This window comes from Gopherus evgoodei, chromosome 6 (assembly GCF_007399415.2).
Source record: "Gopherus evgoodei ecotype Sinaloan lineage chromosome 6, rGopEvg1_v1.p, whole genome shotgun sequence".
In the NCBI taxonomy this organism is placed as follows: domain Eukaryota; kingdom Metazoa; phylum Chordata; order Testudines; family Testudinidae; genus Gopherus; species Gopherus evgoodei.
This window is the reverse complement of record NC_044327.1, coordinates 64,358,787-64,384,899: the sequence shown is the minus strand read 5'-3', so window position 1 is coordinate 64,384,899 and position 26,113 is coordinate 64,358,787. Positions and strand designations below refer to the sequence as shown.

Sequence of the window (26,113 nt, the reverse complement as noted above, 5' to 3'; positions counted from 1 at the left end):
GGTACACCACTTACTCATTTATATGATACCCACTGTGAATGAACAGAGACAAAATAGGGCTTCAGAAATTAGTCTTGTTTTTTGAGTCGTCAGCCTCAAATCTTCTTACAATCCAATTCATCAGAGATGCAGCATGCCATGGAAAACAAAACTAGTGTATTATTTGCTGCCATAATTCAAAGGGAATTTCTTAGTTACAGTTTGCATCAGCCTTGCATGTAACTGTGGTTCATTAGAGCTCATATTAACCTATCTGTACCTGGGTATGGTTTATTACTTATACAGATTATACTCTCACCTGTTTCTAAATCACAAGTCTACTCCTCCTTATTATTTTTTTCTTTTCTAAATTACTGAGCTGTTCTCTGTCAATGTTTGTGTATTTTTATTGTCATCTTTGTGGCAGTTTTTGTATTTCTAATGCTTATAACTACATTTGCATTACAATATCTAACTCTGTTCATGCCATCATAAAACCTCTCAAATTAATATTTCTCATCAAGTCTCTTGTTATCTCTATTCTTCTTTTTCACTGCTCACCAACAATGTCCCCCTCAAAATCACAAGTCAGACCATTCATTAATTCAAAAAGAGCAGTATGCCATTATACCAACTGGATGTGCACAGACATAAAATTGTTACAAATGTTCAATACTCTTTCAAAAAATTGTAATTGAAAGCAATTAATAAAAAGGAAAGTATCAGAGGGGTAGCCGTGTTAGTCTGGATCTGTAAAAGCAGCAAAGAATCCTGTGGCACCTTATAGATTAACAGACGTTTTGGAGAAAGGCGCATGAAAATATACAAGAATAAGCTCATAACAAAAATGATTCAACTCATATGGGTACACTCTTTGCATAATTTGAATCAAAACCAATTTGTTCTATAATTAAAAACAGAGAAAGCTGAATCATAACATAACCAGGAAAAAATGAATGTATGGCTTAGAGTTTGAGAAATGAAATGCTATAATTATTAAAAGAGAACCTTGGCGACCATTTGAAATCCAGACCACTTCAAATGTCACCTGCTGAAAGTTGTTACCATCAGAAGCCTGTTCACTGGCCTATCTGAAAAAAGTTGACTGTCTCAGTCCATTTCCTATTAGGTGTCCACATCACAAAAAACACTATCAGAACTGGTACAAATGGCATGATCCAAAGCACCCTGATGTCAGGGCAGATTTGCATTTTTTTGTGGGCTTTGAACCAGGCCCTAATTTGGCACTTGTTTTTCAGTCTCAGCAGGGAGGTCACAGACTGAATGCATGTTGAGACAGAATTGTCCTTTCTTCTGAAGATGTCATCCACCAAGTCAGGCTTGAGATATGCAGATAGCTGGTGAGTGAAAATTTGACTGCTTCTGCGTTATCTTTTCTGTGCACAAACAGTCTCCAGTTTCAAGCTGACATTTTCCTCCAGCACTAAATAAACCTTTAGAACCAGATTCTGCCTCTCTTACTCTGCTTACTTTGCAGGAAGTCCCATTAGCCGTTAAGTAGGCCCACTGAAATCAATGGAAACACTTACAGAGTAAGGTACTTCTCAGAGTGAATAAGGATGGCAGAATCTGGCCCTTGGCAAATAGTTTCACCTTACATCTCTTGACTATCATATTCTAGTAGTTCATCAGTTAATGAAAGGACAAAGAGGCAGGAGGGAAAAAAGCAGGAAAGTATTTAAATAAACTATTCTTTTATGGAAATTGAAATCCTATGAAAACTCAGGTTGTCATTCTCTGTCCTATCAAATAGACGACATCATAGTAATCCTCAAATATGACGGCAGGCTGCATTGCAAAACTGTAGTAGTAATGCACATTTGGTGGAGCTGGGTTGTAAGCCAAACAGACCTCATCTTTTAAGGGTGTGAGGACTGAAACTGGCTGAGTGCTATTTTGTAGTAATGTGTGTGTGTCTGCGTGCTCCATGCAGGAGGAAGACTGCACAACAAAAGGAAAAATGGTAGTCAGGGCTGTCAGTCATGCAAACATTTCTATAGCGTGTCCTCTCCTCTTCAGTAATCCGCCTTCCTGTCAGATGTATCTCTTTTGTAAGTACAGAAGTTCCCTTTTTCCCCTTTCTGAGCACTAGAAGGTGCTTATATATTTGGAGGCTTTATTAACACTCCTTTTTGAACTTCTAATAAGCCTTGTTTGTGAAGGGTCATTTTCTCTCTCACCTGCAGTGGTGTAGCTGTTTTTCTTCAGCCGCCCCTCTGCTCCCTGCCCCACCACACAAAAAAGAAAAGAGAAAATCTCTACAACTTGAATGCACAGCATAAAGTCTCAGTTGGAGAGCAGGAATGACTGAAGTGAACGTGGTTTTTTGCCCCTCTCCTACTCACTCCTATGAAGAAGCTTTTGAATTGACAAATAAGAAGGCTGTGTATGGCAGATGAGATTGCAGTCTGCAATTAGCCACCAGAATCTGGGGATAGCAACCTTTGGGCTGAGCCCAAACTGAAAAACAAAGCTGTCAGGAGAGTATACCGTTGAATCAGGAGAAAGAGAGAGAACAGGTAAGCTCAAAGTATCTTTATCTGAATATGAAAATATACCCATTGGCAATCATGCTTTCTTACCAGCTGCAAAGTCATTGAACAAGGCACTTTTAACAGGAGAGAACTAAGCCTACATCATTTTCATTGTGTTACTCTCTATAGGTTATGGCTCTAGTGCAATTGTTTTCTTAAAACTTCTCTGACCAACAACTATTTGAAATTCATTCAATTTGTATTTGCTTTCTATGACAATGTGAATCTCTGTATCTTGTACAAGGAATGTGTCCCTTTCTTTTTCCAAGTCTTTATTTCTTAAGTGTGTTGGTAAGCTTACTTTGCAATAGTAATTATTATGGGCCTGATTCTGCCACCCTTGAATACACCAAGTAATACCTTAGCTTGCAAGAAGTCTACTTGAAATCAGCGGGACTGCTTGCCTAGTGGGGCACTGTTCAACATAAATAAGGCTGGCAGTTTTGAGTTATGGGATCAGGAGAACACTTTGTGTCAGAAATTCATTAGTTTAAGTTCCAAATAATTAACACAGTGCATTTATATTGTAACTTTTTTACCTGGGATACTTAGATTTAGGAGATTATTGCCATCACAAGTAAATGATTCAAAGACATGAAGCTTTAAAAGGCAGTTTTTATTATCTCCTGAAGAGTATGTCCAAGTTATGCTATGCAGGTTAGGTCTTTGACTAGGAGAAAATACAACCAAGCAGACAGAAAATATTATCCTTTAATCTAACATTCTTCTGTGTAATTAATATGCAGTTCAAATCAGAAAAGACAGCAGTCTTAGAAGGCTCTTATTTTTTGTTTTATTGATGAAGACTGAAAAGTCAGCTACATTAGTAACTGCTTTGTAGAAAATAAAACACAGTTGTTTCCTCTGTGGAAAAGAGCTGGGAGATAAATATTTTTTATTACTCTAAATTCAAAATACATGATACAATTAAAAAAAGACTATTCATTATCTTGGCTCACTTACAAAATGCAGGGCAGGTGTGCATTTCATTACATTTTATAGTGCAGATCATCTGCTCATAAAAGACTTTTATCACTGTTGATCTTGGCTCTTTTCAGCTCATTAACATAAACTCCAGCAACATTCTCTTCTTTGATTTTGGGCTTTGCACTTAGCTTTATCTTGTAGTCACAGTATAAACTTTACATGAAACCAGATCTGGGCTTTCATTCTAGATTGTCACTTTCTTATGACCTCTCATACATTTCAATTTCAAATCAAAGGCTGTCTATTGCCTGAGGATTCAAATAGGATCAAAAGCTTTCACGTTATATTTGTATTTATTAGCCTGCTGGAAATGCATCAGTTTCATTCATCAAAGATCACTCTCCTGATAGTGTGTTTATGTACATATAACCTTATGTGAAGACACATGTAATTGTTTTTATTTCTCCTGGTAACCGTATTATTTCTATAATCATAATACAATCAACAACTGTACAGGTAAATCGTTTATGTAATTGTATTGCTCTACAGATGATTCTTTGGTATTAGTACCATGTAATACCGCTGTGAGAAGTTAATTAAAATATTTAATAACTCATTAATAGAAAATGTATGTGATACTGCCCAATCTTACATACTTTTCATGTATATTGTAGAACACTACCTTAATGAGGCAACAGTACATCATATTATTTAGTTAGTAACCTACAAAATGCTGAAACACAGCTATAAATTCATGAGACAGAAGTACTAAAATAACATACCATTTCGGCTCTTTCTCATGACCCTGCTTCTCTACCTCTTTTGCCACTAGACATGTTGCTGCCACTTCCCCTACAAACAAACAAAACCCCCTAAATCATTTGTGTCATCATCAAATAGTGATCTCAATTAAAAAAGAAAAAAAATGAACTTTGTACACAGCTTGGAGCAAATGTGAACGGACTTGCACCAGTGAAAACTGATTCCCCCATTTGCATCTTTGCATCCATAACTGAGAAGAATGACAGAAATTGACTGAGGCCTAAGGCTACCAGTCAAGTCCATGCATACCATATTCTATAATTCTGCAGGGGGACATGTCCTTGCATTCTACCCAAATGAACATCTCACTATAGAACTAAAGGACATAGCATACCTTTTAATCTAGAGTTGAAATCTCATTAATGTCAATGGATTGGGCTCTTAAGCCCTGATCCTACAATTGATTGCTCATGGGCGTACTGCCGCGCCTGTGGCTGGCCCCACTGAAGTTGTTGGGGCCGCACATGGGCACTAATATATTGCAGTACTGGGACCCTGGTTAGCAGTTTTCTTCTTTCTGCACCTTGGTGATGGTGATGAGTGTTGTATAAACATGTATGAATAGAACCTGACTGACAAACACAAGTGGACCTGCTTCTGCTCCCACTGAGTACAATGGGAGTTGTACATTTGGGATGCAGTGAGGTCCAGTTAATAGGGAATGGACTGGGAATTAGAATACTATTTCTATCAATTTTATTCCTAGCTTTGCCATGGCTTTGCTATGTGACCTTGGGCAAGTCATTTAACCTCTCTGTGCTGTGTGTTCAATCTTCCTCATTCAATTATTCTCAAAGCACTTTACAAAGGAAAGTAAGAACTATGAATGAAAAGCATCGTATGACAGCTAAGTAGTTATTATTTATTCCTATGGTTATTGCAAGGTGCTGAGAGCCCTGGATACTATATCTGCTGTCTTTTTCTAAAATGGAAATTATCTAATTTAGATCTTACAGCAGTTATTGAAAAACTTCCTTTTCAGTTAGAATTGCTATATAAGTCCAATTGTTCTTTTAAAAAAGTTTTTCATGTAGGATGTACTGTACGATGTATTTTCTATAAGGATGCTTGAAACTACAGGCCACATTCCTCAAAGAGAGAAGCACGATATAGTATTAGATTTTTGAGTTTAAACTACTAAATGGCATTGCTATTCATTATACAAGAGAGTATAAGAGAGGAAGGAAGGTCTTGTGGTTGAACAACTGGACTGAGGCTCGAGAGAACTGGGTGAAATTCCCAGCTATGCCACAGTCTTGCTATGTGACCTTGGGCACCAGACTTGAAATCAGAGGCAAATTACCATTGACTTGAATAGTGCAGGATCCAGATTTTAAAATCTGGAGTTTTCCATTGACTTCAGTGGAGCCAGGATTTACAATCTATGCTCCACACCTGTAAGCTTCTTTTCTCCCATCCTTTGGCTGTCGTGTCTAGCTGGACTATAAGCTTTCCACAGCAGGGACTCTATCTCAGTATCTGTGTACTCAACACCCAGCACAATGAGAACCTGATCCCAGTTGGGTCTTCTAGGTGCTCCCATAAAATGAATAGTAGTAATTGTTCCTGTCCCTACCTGGTTATAGACCTAGTTCCCCTCCTTGAGTTGTCTAGAAACAATCCTGATCCTTGTGCTTCTGGCCCATAAGGATGGAGGAGTCTGGCACAGACAGAGTTGCTATATTTTCTGAAGGAGGCAGAATTGGTTGAGCCTGGGGGAAACTGGCTCCACCTTTTATAAAGCTGCTGTGCATAATCCTCTGGCACTCCTGGATGCAGGCCCTCCTTATCTCCTTGCTTCTCACACAGGCAGTGGCTTAGAACAACAATCTTGCCCTACTGAATTATGAATTTTATTTGACTTGCAGACATTATGCTCGTTACTGATTCTATTGTTCACAGAAGGCCAGCAGCATTGCACGTAATAGCACAATTCACTGTTGACCATACAAAGTACAGCTTGTCTCAAAATGAAGAAATTTGGCAATGTTCACAAGTGAGCAATATTCAGTACAACTTTCCTATGCAGAGAAAGGAGAAATAAGAATATCATTTATTTGTTAAAATTAATTTTTCTTCTCATTATCCTTTTGAATGGAGATGGCTTTATGTTGCAATTACGAAGCAGCAGTTTTCAAACTGTGTCAGGACCCCAAAGTGGGTCACGGCCCCATTTTAACAGGGTTGGCAGGGCGGGGGTTAGACTTGCTGAGGTCCAGGGCCAAAGCTGAAGCCTGAGCCCTGCCACTCAGGGCCGAAACCAAAGCACAAGGGCTTCAGTCCTGGGCTGCGGGGCTCAGGCTTCAGCTTCAGTCTTGGGCAGTGGGGCTCAGGTTACAGGCCCCCTGCCTGGGGTTGTGATGAAGAGTAATAGTGTGTGTATATATATATCTATAACTGTATCAACAGCCTGTTATTTTGTGTAACAATCTGATGTAGTAAAGATATTATCAGATAAAGAATAGAACTTCTAGGAACTCCTATACAGAAAACATACTGTGTTGCATTTACCTGAGTCAGAAATGTACCAGCACACGGCTGAGCCTGTGGTGACTGTTACTGTATTACAGATAGTCCTGTGTCTCACCCATGGAAGGCTGGACCATATGCTCTCAACTTAAAATATAATCATTTTGCTCTGCATTATTATTTTTTGAATTTTGCATGAATTACACTGTTAATCACAGCCACAGCCTATTGGGTGGGTTCTGAATTCCCAAGAGTGCCTTTCAGTTCTCTGCCCATGTCTCTCCTGCAATTCTAGTCCTGGGCATTACCTCTTTGAAGCCTTCCAAATGTTCTAAATTATGTGCGCACGTACATCCCCCCCAAAGCTGGCTTTTTTATGTGGCTAAAAATCCATTGAGTGCTACCACTGGGACCACCAGACCTTTTTTACTGTTGGTGTAAGGCAAACTAGAAGCCTGATCCCACTCTCATATTGGTTCTGCACTGCTGGAACTCCATTGATTTCGATAGTTTCTCTTGATTGACATTGCTGTACCATGAGAGCAATTTCAGGCCCTAAGGATGAAATCCGGGCCATTCTGAATTCAATGGTAAAACTTCCATCAATGTCAGTGGATCCAGAATTTCATGCTGGGTGTCTCAGTTTGAACCCATCATCTTTCTTTCTTTCAGTTATCTTTCTGGTAAATGATTCCCTATGTACATTGCCCTTTGAGTGACCTCCTGTATCTGCTGATTATTTCTAGTTTCTTAATTTTCACTTTGTCCCATAGATTCTGACATCCTCCCCCATCTCTGTACCCATTTTACCAACACATTATTGACTAAGTCCCTTTTTCATTTTCCAGATCTCTATTAGGTCACATCAAATTCTTCTTTTCCAAGGTGCACAAGACTAATTCCTTTAACTTTTCTTTGTTAAGAGATGGTATATCTGTGTCCTCATAACAGCACATGACGCCATTTCTAGTGGCACTTCCCTGGATAGAATTTCAGACATTTCAAAGGAGAGTCCTGTGTTGGAGACAGAAGTGGGAGGAATAAGTCAAACTGAAAGGGAGGAAAAGGGAAACAAACTGGAGGGAAAGGTAAAAAAAGACTGAAAAGGAAGGAGGGAGGGAAGAAAATTGAAACTTCACAAAGGTTGGCACCTGGCAGCTCTATGACTTTCACTCTTGGCACTCTGGCTCAGGTAGGACTGACTTCTTCTTCAGTCCTGATATCCTCTTTCTATTCCTTTTATTGCATCCTCTCCAAAACAATATCATTCCTGTGATGCATTGACCAGTGTTGCATAAAACTATCCTTTTGGGGGATGACAAATGCCTTTAAAGAGTGCAGTAACATCACCAACTTGTTTTCTAGTTTGTCCGTGTGCTAGTGTAAAATACCTATTTTTTAAAAATTCAGCTGTGTTAGGCTGATGGCGTCAATGACTTTTCTGTAACATCCCCCAAATCCTTCTTTGAATTCAGAACTCCAAAACTGTGTGCCCAGTACGCTAAGAGCACCTGCTGGACTTATTAAATAAAATGCTAACTATCATATTATAGAAACAAAGAGCAAAAAAGAGACATAACAACTGTGTCCGTATCTTCAACCAAACACTATTTTGTATGAGGGGACTCAGTAATTAGCATCTTGACTCAGCTAACACATTTGCTAAATAGTAAGGAGGCTTTGCTTCTGCTTGAGGTAGAGTAATAATGAATGGCCAGTCTTAGTACAGTAAAGAAGCTTTTACTTGTGCTGTGCCTGCTCCACTAAATTTTTATTCATGCTGAATTTCCCTCCACTAAGCTTCATGTTCTTGAAGAAGTTAATTTCATGGTGAAGAGGTTTCTTCCGCCTCAGTAATGTCAGGCAAAGTGGACCACTAAAGGGAAGCTACCCAGGTACAATCTGGCATTCTCTCATCTTCTCCAGAGAGTGAGGATTACTTCTGTGGCACTCCTACACCCGGCCAGCATGACCTGTGACAACCAGAGGCCTGCCTCAAACCAGCATCAAAAGTTCCCTTATTACTTCATTGAATTGTGTTGATTTGTAACAAGAAGCACCAAGAATACTTCAGCTTATTTCACAACATAACGCCAGGATATCCAATCTACTTAGAGAGACCCTCTTTTGCCTGTTGATCAGGCTCAACTAAATGGACAGAAGACTAGCCAGTGTTGAAACTCTTTTGTTCACTGAAGCCAGGAGAGAAGATACTAGTTCAATGTTCTTTCCTTTGTGGTAGCAACCAATAAATGTTAGGCACTGAGACAGACAGTTCTTGCCCCAAAGAGCATGCAGTCTAAAAGATACGTGTTCTTATTTATACAAATAACTTGGCTTCTTTTAGCTCTTCTGGTGTATTAATGCAGACTTAATTTTTCACTTTAAGAACATTCCTCATTTTGAATGGAAGAAACTTCCTGAAGAAATTTTAAAAAATTGATACTAAAATGAATCAATTTTTCAAGATCAACAATTATGGCATATCAGTTTCATATTGGTAAAGCTTACTGAATGAAGGTGAGAGCAGGTCACCAGAAGATGACTGGTACATATCAGTTTTAATTTTACACACTTTGTTCAGAAGTTTGGTAAGAATTCATTTGTTGCTCGAGGTTTAAAATAAAATGCAGTTGTAGTAACTTTCCAGTAAAACAAATATATTAGATAGGACTTCTGAGAAATTGTTTTGGTAATGCTGTAATTTCATCAAAAGAACTAACTGCATGTATCAGTTCTTAATGCAGGATAAGCAAAACAGATTTCTGAGACTAATCCTTGGATTACTTTCCTTTATCATATGGACTACTGAGATCTTTCTTCATAATATCTATCCACTCTGTTTTATTTGCAGCAGAAAGAATCTGTCACCAGCAAATATTTCTTAATTAGTATGTGTTTCGGGACATATGGCACAGGTTTTGAAAACATTAGGGTTCTCATTAATGAAACCACAATGATGCAAATCTGAGCAGGGCACATTGCATCTAGTTTATATTTCATTTATTGACCACCTGTTGTATTAATAACGAAGGGTAAGATTTAATCTCAGGTATTTTTAGTAAAAATCATGAACAGGTCATGAGCAAAAAATAAATAAATCATGGCTCATGACCTGTCCAGGACTTATACCAGGGATTGAAAACCTGTGGCACGCAGCACGCCAGGGTAAGCCCCCTGGAGGGCTGGGCTGGTTTGTTTACGCAGGTTTGGCCGATCGTGGCTCCCACTGGCCACATGGTTCACCGCTCCAGGCCAATGGGGGCTGCAGGAAGCAGCGGCCAGCACATCCCTCAGCCTGCGCCACTTCCCGCAGCCCCCGTTGGCCTGGAGCGGTGAATCGCAGCCAGTGGAAACTGTGATTTGCTGAACCTGTGGACGCAACAGGTAAACAAACTGGTCTGGCCCTCCGGGGGGCTTACCCTGGCAGGCTGTGTGCCAAATGTTGCTGATACCTGACTTATACCATAAATACCCCTGATTGAATCTTACAGGGGAGGTGCTATGAGGGGGAGTGCTGTGGGGGAAGGGAGCTCACGACACAGCTGTGTGGGGGGAACTCTGGGGGCCCGTGGCACCAGCTGCAGAAGAAAGCTCCAGGGGGCCTGCTGCCACTCCAGCTGCGGTTGTGATGGGGGGATGCCCTGGAGGGCCAGAGGCTGCTCTGGCTGCCGCTGGTGTGGGGGGGAAGCCTCAGGTGACCAGTGGTAGCTTCCGCTGCCCCGGGATTGCTTAGGGGAGCCCCGGGGCCAGCTACTGTTCTGGCCGCCCCGAGATCACTGCCAGGAGCCCCTGAGCTGTGACTGCTCTCTCCTCCCCCAGGACTGTTGCTCAGGCAGTTCCCTGGGGCCAGCTGCATCGGCCGCTGCCCGGGGCCACCAGAGCAGCATCTGGTTTGGCTGGCTGCGAGGCCCCCCGAGCGGCTGGCTACAGAGCTACTCCAAAAGTGGCCTGGTGTGGCTGTCCCCAAGGGTCAGCCACACCACAGCTGCTGCAGAAGTCACAGGGGTCGCAGGAAGTCTGGGAATCCATGAGTCCACGACCTCTGTGACAAACATGGAGCCTTATTAATAACATCAATAATTAACTCAATATTGCTTATGCATCCACTGCGAAAATGCAGTACACAGACTTTCTTTGCACAGCCTCAGGACTGTCACAGCAACATGCACATGAGTGGAAAGTAGTGTATGCATCAATCTGAGGTAAGACTGTTTTATACATGGAGAATTAGCCAAAATACTTCACATATATTTTTCAATCCCCCTCATGACACTATATATATAACGTAGGGACATATAGCACACTGAAGTGCATTTCATGAATCCTGTATAAACCTTCTGTCAAAGTGACATATTTCAAACATTTTAAGCAACAACAAAATTTTAGAACTTGTTATATCTAGTCACTATAGTTAACAAACTGAATAACATTCAATAAAAACAGGTCTCCTTAAGGGCTTAACTTCCACCACCAAAACATGGGCTAGGGACCCTCAGTGGCATAATGCCTGCTTGGGCAGAAGTCACGGTAGGCTTGGATGCCTCCATTCCCAATCAAGAGCCACCTGGTGCAATTCAGAAAATCGGTAGAGCTGGCTGGATGTAGAGTGAACCAGGATACCTGGGAGATACATTGATTGAGTTCATTCCCCAGCAACTTTGACGGTGAGGATCTAAGAGAGCCCCCAACAGAGTATAAAGCTGTCCTCCCTGGTGGAATCCCTAGTCTTTGGAGAGTGTGCAAATTGCCCCTAAAAGTCAGATTTGAAAGTGATTGCATTTATTTATTACTTAACATTCATTTCAAAAGCAGCATAAGAAGAAACTGTATGATATCTTGATTACAGTAGAGTCTGGCCTGTGTTTCACTTTTAATACTGTATAACAGCAGGTAACTTTCATTGTTCAGTATTGCCATGGTGACATAGATGAACAAATTGGTGAAGATTATAAATGCCTTCATCTGATTGGACCCTAGATTTCGCTTACAAACCAATACACTGAGGCTATGCAGCAACTTCAACATAACTCTTATCAGGAAGGACACGGGGTCAAGCTGCCCTTTCTGTGGCACCCCAAACCCCCTCTGCAGAGAATTGCTAGTGGAGCTTCAGATGTTCTGGACTACTGCTTAGGGCCGATGATGCTGTCTCTAGTGTGGGGACAGCCCACCAGCACTGGTGCAAGTCAAAGTGTGAGGCTTACAATGTGAGGTTTTAAACAAGTAGTTTTGATTATGTTAATAATTCCTCTATTTTAGTGTAAAATGACAATGAGAAACTGTATCTGCATAGTAACTCCTTTGATTTCAAATTGAAGTTCATACTTTTTTTTTTAATGGACCTATTGAAAAGTTTCATCCTTTGTGCTTTTCCCCCTCAGGGTGAGCTATGATGCCTCTGCATTTATAATCAGACATAAATAAAAATAGCAGTCCTGATGACTATGGCAATGATCTAATTTAAAAAAAATCAGTATTTTGCAAATAGCAAGGAATTGCTACTGCAAATACTATTTGCTGGAAACTACTGGAAAATCCTGACTTCTTCATAGTGACCATTTATTAAAGAATGTATTCCTTTTGGAGATTTCACCAGTTTAGTTACAGAGACATAAAATACACATCATTTCTCTTATTAAAATCACTTACAGAGGGATAAGACTACCTGTTTTGCCACATCCACAGGTAACTGCTTAATTTGTTCTGAACATTCTGGCATATCTTGAATAATTATTACTGTAGTAATTTAATCTTAAATCAAACTGCCTAAAATATGCATCAGCTAATCTATTTTTTCATTGAACCAAAAAATATATTGGAGGCAAGGAAAATTAATCTCTTACACAATAACTTGGCTTAATGAAGACTTTGATTATATTTTTGATGTTGGTAGAAAGAAAAAAAATTGCTGTCATTCAACTATATGGAAATGAGAGACAGAGAAAAATGACTAATCAGTGGATGTTGATTTGTGAAAAGCTGTTATCCAAACACAACATGATAGGGTGGAACATTGGAGTATATTATTTGAAAGTCATAAAATAACAGTAACTCTGCTTGGTTTCATTTGCATGCTGCACATTTGAGGATGCTTGGAAAAATGTCTGTGATTGCATCCACCCTAATAATTAACCACCCCAAGAGTCCATTATAAGAGTTGTTTTTAGTTACTAATCTGTAATGCCCTAAATGGGTTGCTTAAGATGTTTTAAAGGCAAGATCCAGCTTCTTACTATGTTAATTAGGGATGAAAGAACTCATTCAAGTAAATCTGGAATCCAGTAACAAAACTGTGCTTGTGGTATCAGAGCAAGAAGGGCTTGAGCCTCAAGGTGCTGAGTACTATGGTCTGATCTAGCAAGGCACTGATTAACTTTAAGAACACTGACTTCAATGGGATTATTCATGTGTTTAAAATTAAGCATGTATTTAAGGGACTTTCTGGATTGGATCAGAGTGCTCAGTATTTTGCAGGACTGAGTCCTAATTGAACATGACAGAAGTGTGGTGAGTAGCTAAGGTTACTAGTGAAAAGAGAAGCAGTGAAGGAAGTGAGGCCAGGGGAGCAGAAGGGTGACACAACTGAAGGGAAGAAAAGAGGTTTGAGAAAGGAGCCTAAAATAAAAAAATCTATTTAAATACAGAAAAGTCTCAGAGTCGAGAGGGGCCTTTGAGGTAAGGCGATAAGGAGAAGGACATGGCTCCAAAATCCAAGAGGAGAGTGGGGGAGAGTAGAGTAGGTCTGGGGAGTAAAGGAATGTGGAATGTGATTCTCAAATTAAGGCCCCAGTCCTGCAAGTTATCTGCACAGAGGGTTCCGCATCCGCATAGAACCACACTGACTTCAATGGGGCTCTGTGCGTGTAGAGTAATTTAGCTGTACAAATGAAATCTATTTAATTAAAGGGGAACTGCTATTATGAACAATATCAGATCCAAAATCCTTTCATTCTTTTGTCATAGAATTGTTAATTGGTTTTCTTATCATTACAATAATATTAATAAATGAACACATTACAGTAGATGGTAAGAAGAGGGGTGACTGTCATTGGCAAGGATGAGCAGTAAAGGAGAAAAATATTGTATTATTTCTTTACATATTGAAATGAATATTTGAAAGAGATTTTCAGATTAGAGAAAAAGAAAATTACTCAATAGGAGCAAAGAAAACAGCAGAAACTTTTTTTTTTGTAAGACTACAATAAGGAACTAAAATATAAGGTGTAATATTTTCTATTTGAAATATCTGTGTATAGTGGAATTTAATTTTATTAATCACTGCTAGGTGTGATAGCTTGTCTATATGGATCAAACAAAAATTGACAAAAACCAATGGATTAAATCCAGGTCTCACTGAAGTCAATTGCAAAATGTCCATTGGCTTCAGTGAGAACAGGATTTCACTCAATGTATTTGCATTTGCTTATTTTGATCACTGGACATTTGGCTGTAAGGATGAGACTGGGAATCACTTCTTTTGACTTTTCCTCTGCTTCCAAAGTGAAAAAAGACTTGTCCACTCTGAATGCCACTCATGTAGCATTCACAGAGGAAAGAGTTAATTCTCAACAGTAGTGGACCTCAAGTCTCCTTGCTCACTATCCATGAGGGGTAAGGGTTAAATTGAAATTTTGACCAAAAACCAGAAATGAAAATTCTTGAAAAATGCTGACTTTCCCCCACATTTTCTGACCAGCTCAGTTGCTCTCTTGCATGATAATCTGGTTAATGGAATACATTAAAGGTAATGTGTGTACTTAAAAAAACCAATCTAATTAACAAAGGAACAAAAATGCCATGACAGAATAGGAAGGGTGTGTCAAAATGCAGCATAAAAGGACATCGAGGTTCAGTGGAAGCTGCAGGGAATCCACCTTAGGTACATTCTTGAATCATTCCATTGTGCATCTTGTAGGCCAGCTTTTGTTGTGAATTTCATTAATGAGTTGTCCTTTCTAACTAGGGTTTCTCTTGTTAAAGTTGGCCTTATTATTTCCAATATTACCAGTTTATACAGAGGGAAACAGGTGACCCAAAAGTGAAGTAGGAAGGCCTGGAAATAATACATTGAAAATCAGGGCCGGCTTTAGGCCAATTCCACCAATTCCCCCAAATCGGGCCCCGCGCCTAAGAGGGCCCCGTGCCCAGTGGCAGAGCCACCGGGAGGTGGGGCAAGTGGCCGAGAATCCCTTCTCTGGCTAGAGGCTCCTTTTTTAATTTTTACTCACCCACCAGCGCTCTGGGTCTTCGGCGGCAAGTCCTTCACTTGCTTCGGGTCTTCAGCAGCACTTCGGTGGCAGGTGAAGGACCCGCCGCCGAAGACTAGGAGCACTGCCCGATGAGTACAAGCCCCACATGTTTTTTTCTGTTTTTTGTTTTTTTAAGTCATCCCTGCTGGTGCCCTGTCAAAACTGTTCGAATCGGGCCCCGCGCTTCCTAAAGCTGGCCCTGTTGAAAATATGGAGGAGCGAGTTAAGACCACAGAACAGAATGAGGCTGAAGAGAGTTTACTTCTCTCTTCCCCTGTTCAACCTTTTAGTCAAGCTCTAGGGCCAGAACCAAAAGTCAATGGTTTCTTCAGATCTGCTTTATCCTTTTAACCAATTATACATTTTTAACATCTCTACCAAAAGATACTTTTATTAAGCTGAGAACCAAGTTCCCAAATCCAAACACCAATGCACTTGAACCCAGAACTAGATACAAAATTTGTAACTGACCCCCCATCCCTGTAGCAAACCAAAATCTTGGATCTAGACATCCACAAACCCTGTGGTGTTTAAAACCTGGATCCGGATCCAACTTGTATAGCTCAGGCACATCTCTGTTATTCTGGTGGGAAATATTTCAAAGGGAAACACATAAGCAGCAGTTGAGAGAACGTGTAAATACAGAACCAACATTTATTCTTCAGTTTAGAAAAAAAATATTTATATCTGTAGGCCATTTTCAAGCTTTGGACAGGTGACCAAGGAGGGCGGTACACAAGTGCCTACTCAAAATGAATCAGTGCACTCTATTTTCAACATTAAAGAATGACTCTCTATGCAGCGTAACTGAATATACTTTGGGAACAACCATGGCTCTGGCTACTCGTGCATGGATGGGAGTTCATATTGCTGATGGCAATATGGGGACAGGCGAGAACAGCTCTTTAAGGCTACTATATTTCATTCCACATGATCAGGGGGGAGGAATAAGTGGAGTCTTGGCTTTGCCCACCATCCCATGCTCCAGCCAACATAGAAGGCTGCTGTAGACTGCCTCCTACCTGTAGCAAGAAGCGAACCAGTGACCAGATGGAGACTCCATGAGTTACATTCAAGTCCTTGGTCTGCATATTATGGTGCTGCCCTTTACTCTAGGCTTATGGCAAAGCCATAACGGAGCCCTTTGTCTTTTAAAATTAAATTATAAAATGGCAAATTCCCATGTGTGTTCCTTCTGTTCTTCATAGGGCAGTAAGGATTTATTAGTTCATCACTTTCAGTGCTTTGAAAATGTAAAGTACAATATAACTATTAGTAATACAGAAAAGCATTATTCATTGAGCTAGTAGGAGAAACTTTGATGGAAACACATTCTGCTAGAACAGGGGTCAGCAACCTTTCAGAAGTGGTGTGCCAAGTCTTCATTTATTCACTCTAATTTAAGGTTTCACATGTCGGTAATACATTTTAACGTTTTTAGAAGGTCTCTTTCTATAAGTCTATAATATATAACTAAACTATTGTTGTATGTAAAGTAAATAAGGTTTTTAAAATGTTTAAGAAGCTTCATTTAAAATTAAGTTAAAATGCAGAGCCCTCCAGACCTGTGGCCAAGGACCCGGGCACTGAAAATCAGCTCGCGTGCCGCCTTCAGCACACATGCCATAGGTTGCCTACCCCTGTGCTAGAATATGTAGTTCTCTCAATAGCCAAATGCTTTGTGAAATGGAGTTGAAGTCTTGGGAATTTTGTTTCAGAAGAAACGGGAAAAAGTTCTGACACTCTCGAAATGTCCTGTTTTGATGTTTTTTAAATGGCTTTCATGCTGACATTTTTTTTGTTTCCAATTTTTATTTTATTATGTTATAATACAATACAAATTTTTAAAAGTGGAAATCAAAACAAAGCAGTTTCAGAATTTTACTTTGTGGAGAATTTTTACATTTTTGGGATGTAATCCCACATCCAATTTTGAATGAAGTCAAATTTTTGAAATCTTGAAATCCTTCACAAAACAAAATTTACATCATCTGCACAGTCCTAGTTATTAATGTGAGATGTTCTCTTGGAGGCAGACTGCAGCAGTCCCTTAGCTTCCAGCATGGCCTCCCTCTTTCCTCTTCTGCTCCTGCTTTTTACTGTTTAGGACTATTCTGATAATTAGAGACTTGATTCTACATTAACTTAGCAACAGTGTGCTGATGTTACGTGGGAACATTCCCCTTTGAAATGCTACAAAGCTACGCTAGTGTGTCATTACTTTTCAATCTGAAAAGCAGGTTGCTTTTTCACTAGGAAGGAATTGGTAAAAAGGGAGCACTTTAATACTGTCATGAAATGGCCTTGTGTTTTGTCATGTGATGGGATCTAAAAGTCTGGATGTAAAAAAAGACAGTGTTAGTCAAAATCAATTCTGAATTAAACTCTTTTTAAAAATCAAAAGATATAATTCAACTGAACAAAACAAAATAAGCCAAAAATCACTGATTCAAGATCAGAGGTTTTATATTGTTACAACTTCAGTGGTGCAGGACACAAATAATTTTTGTCAGATCTGAGATTTTTCTTAAAATGCTTTGTTTGAGATCAGACTATATATCCTGCACAGTCTTTGAAATTGTTTTCAAAAGTGATCCATGTTTGGTTTTATTATGAATTACTTGTACTGTATTATCTGCACTCCAGTAGCATTTGTATTCCAGGGTATAAAGCATTTAAACTATATTTTCTTGTTGTTTAGAGTATTTACCACATAAACTTTTTTTTTGTCATTTCCCACACAAAGAGGTCCAGAACAACAACTGGTGTAAATCACTAAGATCATACAGGATCTACACTCAGTTACAACAGCTAAGGATCTGGCCTTATATTTTATATTGCCTAAAGAAATTATGTAACTGTAGAACTAGATTGTGAAATTATGTCAGAGTAGCCATTTTGCCAGATTAGCCCATAAAGGGTTAATGGAACCCTAGGGAGGCTGTGCAACAGGCAGCCAATTAGAGAGGACCCTAGGGAGGCTGCGCAGGACACAGTCAATCGGAGAGGGCTACAAGGAGCAGCCAATCAGGGCCCGGCAGCAGCCAATCAGGGCCCATATAAGAAGAGCCGCAGGAGCGAGCAGCTCAGTCACTTCTTGAAGCTTGAGGAGAATTAGCTATCCTGAAGGCAGAAGGGTAGCTAGCACTGCTGGGCAGGCTCAGGGGAGTGAGAGTGATCTCCCAGCTGATGACTGGCATGCTGAGGCCCTGAGACAAGGGCAGAATAGGTTCTGGGGCTGCAGGGAAGTGGCCCAGGAAGTAGACTGAGGGGTTGGAGGGGCTGCAGTACATGGCTGCCATCTACAGGGTCCATGGGCTGGGATCCCCTGCTAATCACCACTGAGGAAGTGGCTAGACAGTGGATTGCTGTTCCCCTTCCCCAGAAGGGGGGAGAACTGAGTGTGACACAGCTGGAGGGTTGTGTCCTGAAGAGGATGCTGTTTTCTTTGGGACAACACACTTCCTGGAGTAGATGTGATGGTGGTGAGATATCACCAGATGAGGGTGCACTAGTGAACTAAGCTAATTACCAGGACTGCCAGCAGGAGGTGCCACAGCGGTGAGTCAAACTCTGTCTCACATACCATGAAATTAATTATTTTAATACACATATAATAGCATAGGAAGGTAGGCTAAATTAACACAAGATGTGTTGACATGCTGTAGTAATGAAAATCTATTTCAGAGGATGCCCATATGCATCAGCATTTCAAAAAGCATTTCCTTGATGTATTCTCACTTTCTTCAAATCCTCTGTTATCATGAATAACTTTTTATTAGGCAATTTCCATTCCAAAGGGTCTGTGTTCATTTTACAGCTGCTCCTCCCCCCCATCTTCCAAACAACTTAAAAGCTATCTTAAGGCTAAAAGATAAGATGACCTAGCACCACCTTTATTAAAACACTAGCAAATGAAAGGACCAAGTTGTATTTAGTAGACTTGTTAATGATCACAGATTCAACTCTTTTTAAAAGCATTTTCTTTTCATTTCTATTCAAAACTCTGGAAGCAATTGCATGTCTTGTTGCAATGTATTAACATCATAAGCACAAAATTACATAGATGCCTACCTCCCAGTTTTGGCTCTACTGTGATCCACAAAACTGGGTTCAGTGGGCTAAACTCATTTTGCACCTGTGTTTCCATCTCTGGGCACGTGCGCAGCTCTTCCCTCTAGGTGTCCTGATGCCTATTTCCTACCTATGCCCCAAAACAATTCACAACGGGGGAAAATAGGCATTAGTCTAAGTTACATTTAGACCTGCTCTGAAGAAGAGCTGCAGGGGAGAGCAGGTCAGTCACTCCCTGGAGCTTGAGGAGAACTAGCTACCCTGAAGGCAGAAGGGCAGCTAGCACTGCTGGGCAGGCTCAGGGGAGTGAGAGTGAGCACATCTACTGGAGCAGACCTCATTTAAAAACTGGCACCACCTACCCACCTTAGAACACTCACCTGAGCTATGGGATATTCTGATGGGTGGATGGGGAGCTCCCTCAAACTCTCCATTGGAAGCTGTTGCACTCTAGATAAATAATGAAAGTGTGATTGGAGCAGAGGGTCTGCTCCAAGTATCTACCACCTCCCAGTTGGATGCCCAAACCACTGGACTAGAGTCTTTCTCTCCCCATATCCTCCTCTGGCTAATGACTATTCCACTGCGGATAAATACTTCAAAAGAAGATTATCAGAATATCCCATAGCTCAGTGGTTACAGCACTCTCCTGAGATAAGATTTGAACAGGGCTCTCCCTTCTGTGCCTTGGGTAGACAAGGGAGACTAAACCAGAGTCTCCTACATCCTAACCAAAGTTATAGGAGGGGCTCCATCTTCTCCTCCTCTGGCCATTTTTGTGTGGCGCATGATGGGCACCTAACTCATTCCCATAAGAGCCTAAACCTGACTCTAGGCAGCTGGTTCCCATTCATGGACCATTCAGGAGGCACAGGCATTTCCCTACAGCCCCCAGGTAGGCCCCTATCTCCATGGGAGGGGCAGGGCTTAGCACATATCCCTCTCATCAGCATCTTCCATTGATTAGTTTAGGTGGCTCCCATCCTAGAGTGCTGGGTTTTGTGGATCATATTCTAAGACGCCTATTTTCCCCCATACATTGTATAGGGAGCCTAGGCACATAACTCAGGCTTTGTGGATCGGAGGATTGTTCCTATGATTTTCTAGGTGCCTAAAAGTTTAGGTGCTGAGACACTCTCAGTATTGCAGTGCCTAAGTCCCTTCCTAGATCTGGCCTAGGTCACTAGTTCCCAGCCTTCCTGGACTATTCTTCCAGGCTGACTGCCTGGTTCTGATTTCACTTACAGATTCTACAGCAGGTCACTCTTGTCAGTGGAACTACTCCTGCCTTAAATGGTGCACCATAGATCAGAACCTGACCCCAAAAACCTCTGCTGTACCATGCAATCACTTTCTCAGTCTGTAGCCTGTGACCTTCTGACTCTGCTACAGGGAAAAGGGCTTGCTCTTTCTCATTAGACCTGCCATAGTGTTCTGAGAACTAGGAGGGAGACTGGATTTGTTCAGTGCTAGGCACAAGCTAGGATGGTGTGCGTGCCGGAAGCTATTTCGGCGTGTGTCCCTGGATTCTGGTGCTTGGGAAAGCATATATTACACCTTTCCAAAAAAGATTCAGTAAGTGCTGCTGCTGAGTACACTTCCTTTAAAGTCTGCCTCTGCCCTCAAGGTATAGTATCTCCCTCACCCTACAGCACACTACTGTATACCTACGATTTAGCCATATTGTTGTGCAAAGATGTGCACAAAGGCAGCCTCTTAGTGCCTGATGGGATTAGAAAGCATTGGTGTTCTTATTTAAGGAGAAGCTCAGACATAAGCCCTCTCCCATAAAGCTGCTTTTGCTTTAGTCAATATGCCTTCTGTTAATAATACTGTAGCTTTTGCCTCTTCTAACTATATTTGTACTACTGAGTGTCATTTACTTGCCCTAACTATCTAACTTATTATAGCTTTCACCATGGAGTGAGATATTTAGCGAACAAGAACTTGTCTTCACTGCTAAACACTGCACTTTTACCTTGGGGTAACCAATATGCATCAGCTATCCTGAGGTAAAATCAGGCACTTTAAGTTTATTGCGCATAAACAGCCTTAAAACTCCTTCAGGGGCTCACCATAGCAAGTTTGTCTCAAGGTAAAACTAAAGCTCATGAGTGTTGGTTATCCTGAGGTTACAGCATGCACCTTTTTTTAGCAGTGAAGCAAAGGCCATAGTCCACCTTCAATTTTTGGCACGTTTTGCTCTTAGAATGACAGTGACTTACTGTAAAGGACAGAGTAACATCATACTGCCAAGTTGGATGTGCTGATGTGACTCCACTGCTAGTGATCTCAGATACTATATAATCTGTCTCAGGAACAGTTATGCAACAGAAAAAAACTAGACCAACAGCGAGCAGTTCTCTCAGCTATTCAGCTCATTTCATCCAGCAATTTAGGGAGAGTACATATTTTGAAAACTCATAATGGCAATTTTTTTATTTTATTAGGGCATATAAATGTAATGGTATTTTACACAGAAGAATCACTCTGATTCATCATGTTACCCTACAAATAAATTGTACAGAAGGCAGTGAGTGCGGTATATAGTGGGATCAGAAGAAAATATTGCTCCTCTGTAAATGCTTACAAAATGAACTCATTTTGTCAAATTAGTTAGGTTATGCTGAATCAAAAAGGGGTTGCTATTGCTTCACCAATATGCTGATTCCAAAAGGAATGAAAGGATTAATATATAGTACACATAGCTGAAGAAAAACAGAACAAAACTGACGTCAGCATTCTCAGGAATGATCTACAAAGGAAGAGAGAGAAACAGGGAGAGACAAACTTGTTTTTTTCAGCTGGAAACCAGAATTCAAGGGTTCTGTTCTAGGCTTTGTCCCTCACTCACTGTGGATTAGGTCACTTAGGCCGGTGGCTCTCAACTTTTCCAGACTACTGTACCCCTTTCAGGAGTTTAATTTGTCTTATATACCCTAAGTTTCATCTCACTTAAAAACTACTTGCTTACAAAATCAGACATAAATACAAAAGTGTCACAGTGCACTGTTACTGAAAAATGGCTTCTTTTCTCATTTATCCTCCTAATTATAAAATAAATCAATTGCAATATGAATATTGTACTTACATTTCAGTGTATAATGTATAGAAAAAGTATAAACAAGTCATTGTCTATATGAAATTTTAGTTTGTACTTACTTCGCTAATGCTTTTTATGTAGCTTGCTGTATAATTAGGCAAATATCTAGATAAGTTGATGTACCCCCGGGAAGGCCTCTGCATACCCACAAGGGTATGCGTATCCCTGGTGGAGAACCACTGACTTAGGCTAAAATATTCTAAATGGCAAATGATTTTTGCGGTCTCAGTTTTGAGTATCCAACTGTAAAGTCTATGGAGCAGTTCCTCCATCCACTTGAGTCTGTGTTTAGAGCAATTAATAGTTACCACACAAAGCAGGGAGTAACTAGGATTAGTTAATTGATTTATATGTTGTAAATAAAGTAATGCAGGCAATGCACTACTGTAAAGCATGTGCAGGCATACGCGTGCACACACAAACTTCCCTGTTGCACTGTAAACAACTCCAGAATTTTTTTCAATTTTCCCCAAGACATTTTCAAGTGCTAAATCATGGCTTCAAAACCTCAGCCACAAAAGATTGGATGGGCCATATCAGAGCCCCTCCATGCCATTTTTTTATGCAGATTGATCTTGCTTCTGAAATCTACTAAACCAAATGTGCTTTAATTACAGTGACTTTAATTGAACCATAATAAAAATTACAAGAGAAATAAAGTAACTCCTCAAATGAATCAAGTGAGCAAAGAGAGTGGGTTCTTTACAAGCTACAACAGACCATTCCATTTAATGTTTCATTTAGATTAGTGTTTAGATTAGTCTCCATCCACCTTTCCAGCTGTAGCTATATCATAGTGGCTTGCATTAGAGGCTGTGACCTTCTTGGCTAGGCACTGTGGACCCACAACAAAAAGACAGTCCTTGCCCCAAAGAGCTTACAGTAATGAGACAACAGTAGGATGCAACAAAGAGAGGGGGAGCATAGGCAACAGAGAGTGGATACTCATCATTAAAATAAGCAGTGGTTGTAGCATGCCAGCTGCTTAGCCATTGTTGAGTGTTTTGTAAGCATCATGGCAGACATAGTCTGGAGGAGGATAATTACTATTGTCATGGTTTGAGCAGCTGGACAGGAACGGACGCCAATTGTGAGTTACTGAAATGCATGCAGACATAGGACACGGTATTCCTAGGCTTTTCTATCAAAAAAGCATTTACACTTTTGAACAAGAATTCTGATTTCCAAAGCAGCAGCCAGGCTTATAATTCACAAGCATAGCTCTGCTTTCAGAACTCCAGAAAAAGCAGTTGGGTTTGAAAACCTTCTGCGAGCCAGCAGCTCTCTGAAGACACAATTCGTAAAGCTACCACATTTGTGACCATTACTCCTTAAACACATTTGTGGATGTCACTGAATAGAATCAATGACCTCAACCAAGCGGGCCTACATCCAGTAAGTTCCAATATCTGACTCATCTGGGACTCTCTCATGCAAGTGGACTGATCTAACTCCTACCATTTTTAATAAGAGTTGGACTGAGCCCCAAGAGAAAACTGACTCCAACCCTTCATACGTGAATAGGATATTTGAAGAGCGATAGCTATAACAAGGTGACAATGAATGTGTAAATAAGTTCCCTGCTGAAGTTTGTTATGAGTTTTTGATTTGGGTATAATGCAGTTGGCAATATAAGATCACACTTTCTAATCTCACGTCAGATATTTTACTTCAATAAAGTTGTCATCTGCATCACATCCGTCCTAACAATATTAAAAGGACATTTAAGGGCCTGTTACTGATCTGTCAAAATGCACTGTATTGTGTTCTTATTAGACATAAATCAGTCCCCTACATACTGTGAACCTACTGCCAGCTAAATTTCCTGGATGAAACTTCAACCATGCACATTAGAGGAATTGGCAATACTGCCATTCTATTATCATAATGGAATGCATACTGATTTAAAGTCTTAAAATGGCTTTGCCTTTAATGATGGGTAAACATCACCTTACAAATATTAAGTTAGATGAGGGGAAAAAATCAGTAAATGAGAAATAAAAGTATACCACCCTTTTTTCAGTCATGATTCACAAAGATCTCATTGATGTTTCAATCATTCTTTTCTCCTACAGGAAACTTCAACCAACTGAAACAAGTAGTGTTTTATTTGTTAAGAAAGATCTTAATCACTAAAATACTAAAGGACTAATGTATATCTCCTTGAGAGAACTCTGTGCTCTTCCTTTTTCTTTAACAATGTTATCAGAAAAATTACCAGCTACAGACATTTGGTTTTGTGCTACTTGAAACAGCCAGATTAGCAGTGGAAACTTTGTAAATTGAGGTGCACTCAGTTACACAACATCAAGACATGGCGGTGGATCCACAGCCTCGGAAATTAACTACATTTTGTTAAATTGTACTTAATTTAAATGGGATTATACTAGAAATTGAATCTGAATCTGATAACCATCAAGGACCATTTAAACAAAAATCTTTCTGCTTAGGCAACACAAGCTAGTATTTGGGAGCTTTGGCTGCTTTGTATAGGTTTCCTTGCTATTACAGCTGTTGAATTAGGTCCCAAGGGATCATTTTATCCTTAGTTTTCCAGCTACTAGCAAGTGTACTGTTTGTATGGTCTGCTGTTATGCCATCAGCCCTGTATTCATATGCATTTTGTCTCTTACCATGAGTCATAAGAGACTTTCATGCTTTCTTGTAACAAGAATTTATTAGTGGCTTCAAAGAGTTTGTACTGTTACAATTAATACAGGTTTTCTCTAATAGAATGACCTCCCACTCCCACCTTTTCATTCAAATTCTTTACTGCAATGTTTCTCAGGTGGTAGACCATGACCTCTCGGGAGGTCATAAAAGCCTATTGAAGGTAAAGGTGCTTCAAGCAGGGATTAATTTGTACTGAAAAAGGTTGTGGGTATCAAGCAATTTTTTTACTTTCATAACAGGAGGAAAGCCCAGAGGTGCTGGGTCTATCAACTGCCAAGCCTAGAGGTGACGGAGCTCAGCCCTGGCAAGCCCTGGCACAAATTAAGCACCAGCTGCACAACGTTAAATGTTATTACAATTCTAAATGGAAGAAAATAAAATTACCAGCATAACTTCAGGGTAGATAAAACTTTCAATGTTTGTGAGGTCAAAGGTAGTGGTAGTTTTAAATAGGCTTATCATTGAAATGCTTTTACTCTTATAGTAAATAGAAGAGGAACACCAAAATTTTGGAGTTCAAATGTGTGATTGCCAGCTTGGCAAGGTTCAGAAACACTGGCTCATTTAATCCATTAGGCGGTTGGCCCTAGCAAGTCAAGAAAGAAATAAAAATAGCAGTGTTCTGAATTAACACCTTTTCTGGATCTCCTAGTGTGTGCCAACTTCCTGTGTCTGTCAAGTAGTTCATGATAAGGTCCTCTGGGCAGTGACTGTTTTTACCTGTGTGACTTGTATGGTGTTGAGTGCAATCACCTCTTAAATAATGACAATAATTCCTAACCACACAGCCTACAAGGGGGAGTTGCCACATGCTTGCGTTTGCGGGACACATGGGATACAATTATTTTTTGCTCATCTAAAGAAGGGGAATGGAGAACACAGCTGAATGAGAATTAATGGTCTGTGAGACAAGAACTCAACCCTTTATAAAGGAAAAAACGTTGTTTGAATAAAAAATATATTCATTTAGGTCAGAAAATATTGTAACCTGAATGAATATAGTATGTTACGATAGACAAGCATGTTATTCACTGCAAGGGTCTATTGCAAACAAGCTGAATAATTCACTCCTTGTGATTCTCAGAGTAGTGGAATTAAAATCACAACAGCTCTCATGCAAGTACAGAATGAGACAGACATGTTGAGCTAACCAAGAAATAAATTGGTTTCCATAGTAACAATAACTGCTTGTTAACTCTCAGATCTGGCAACTTACAGAAGCCACATGAAACATCATCCTCACTATTATTCATTATTGT

The 26,113-nt window shown here is 40.1% G+C and overlaps 1 protein-coding gene and 1 long non-coding RNA gene across 6 annotated transcripts in view; one reads left to right on the top strand and one right to left on the bottom strand.

The window, feature by feature from the left end:
- LOC115653592 overlaps window positions 1-26,113 on the bottom strand; it is a 130,026-nt gene that overhangs the window by 52,352 nt on the left and 51,561 nt on the right. The window lies entirely within an intron of this gene.
- The window catches only part of KCNN2 (potassium calcium-activated channel subfamily N member 2), a 189,246-nt gene continuing 165,514 nt past the window's right edge, over window positions 2,382-26,113 (top strand). For all 3 annotated transcript variants that reach the window (XM_030567053.1, XM_030567051.1, XM_030567054.1), the window contains exon 1: window positions 2,382-2,519. The gene's annotated coding sequence lies outside the window, so the exon portion shown is untranslated. The remainder of the gene's footprint in view (window positions 2,520-26,113) is intronic.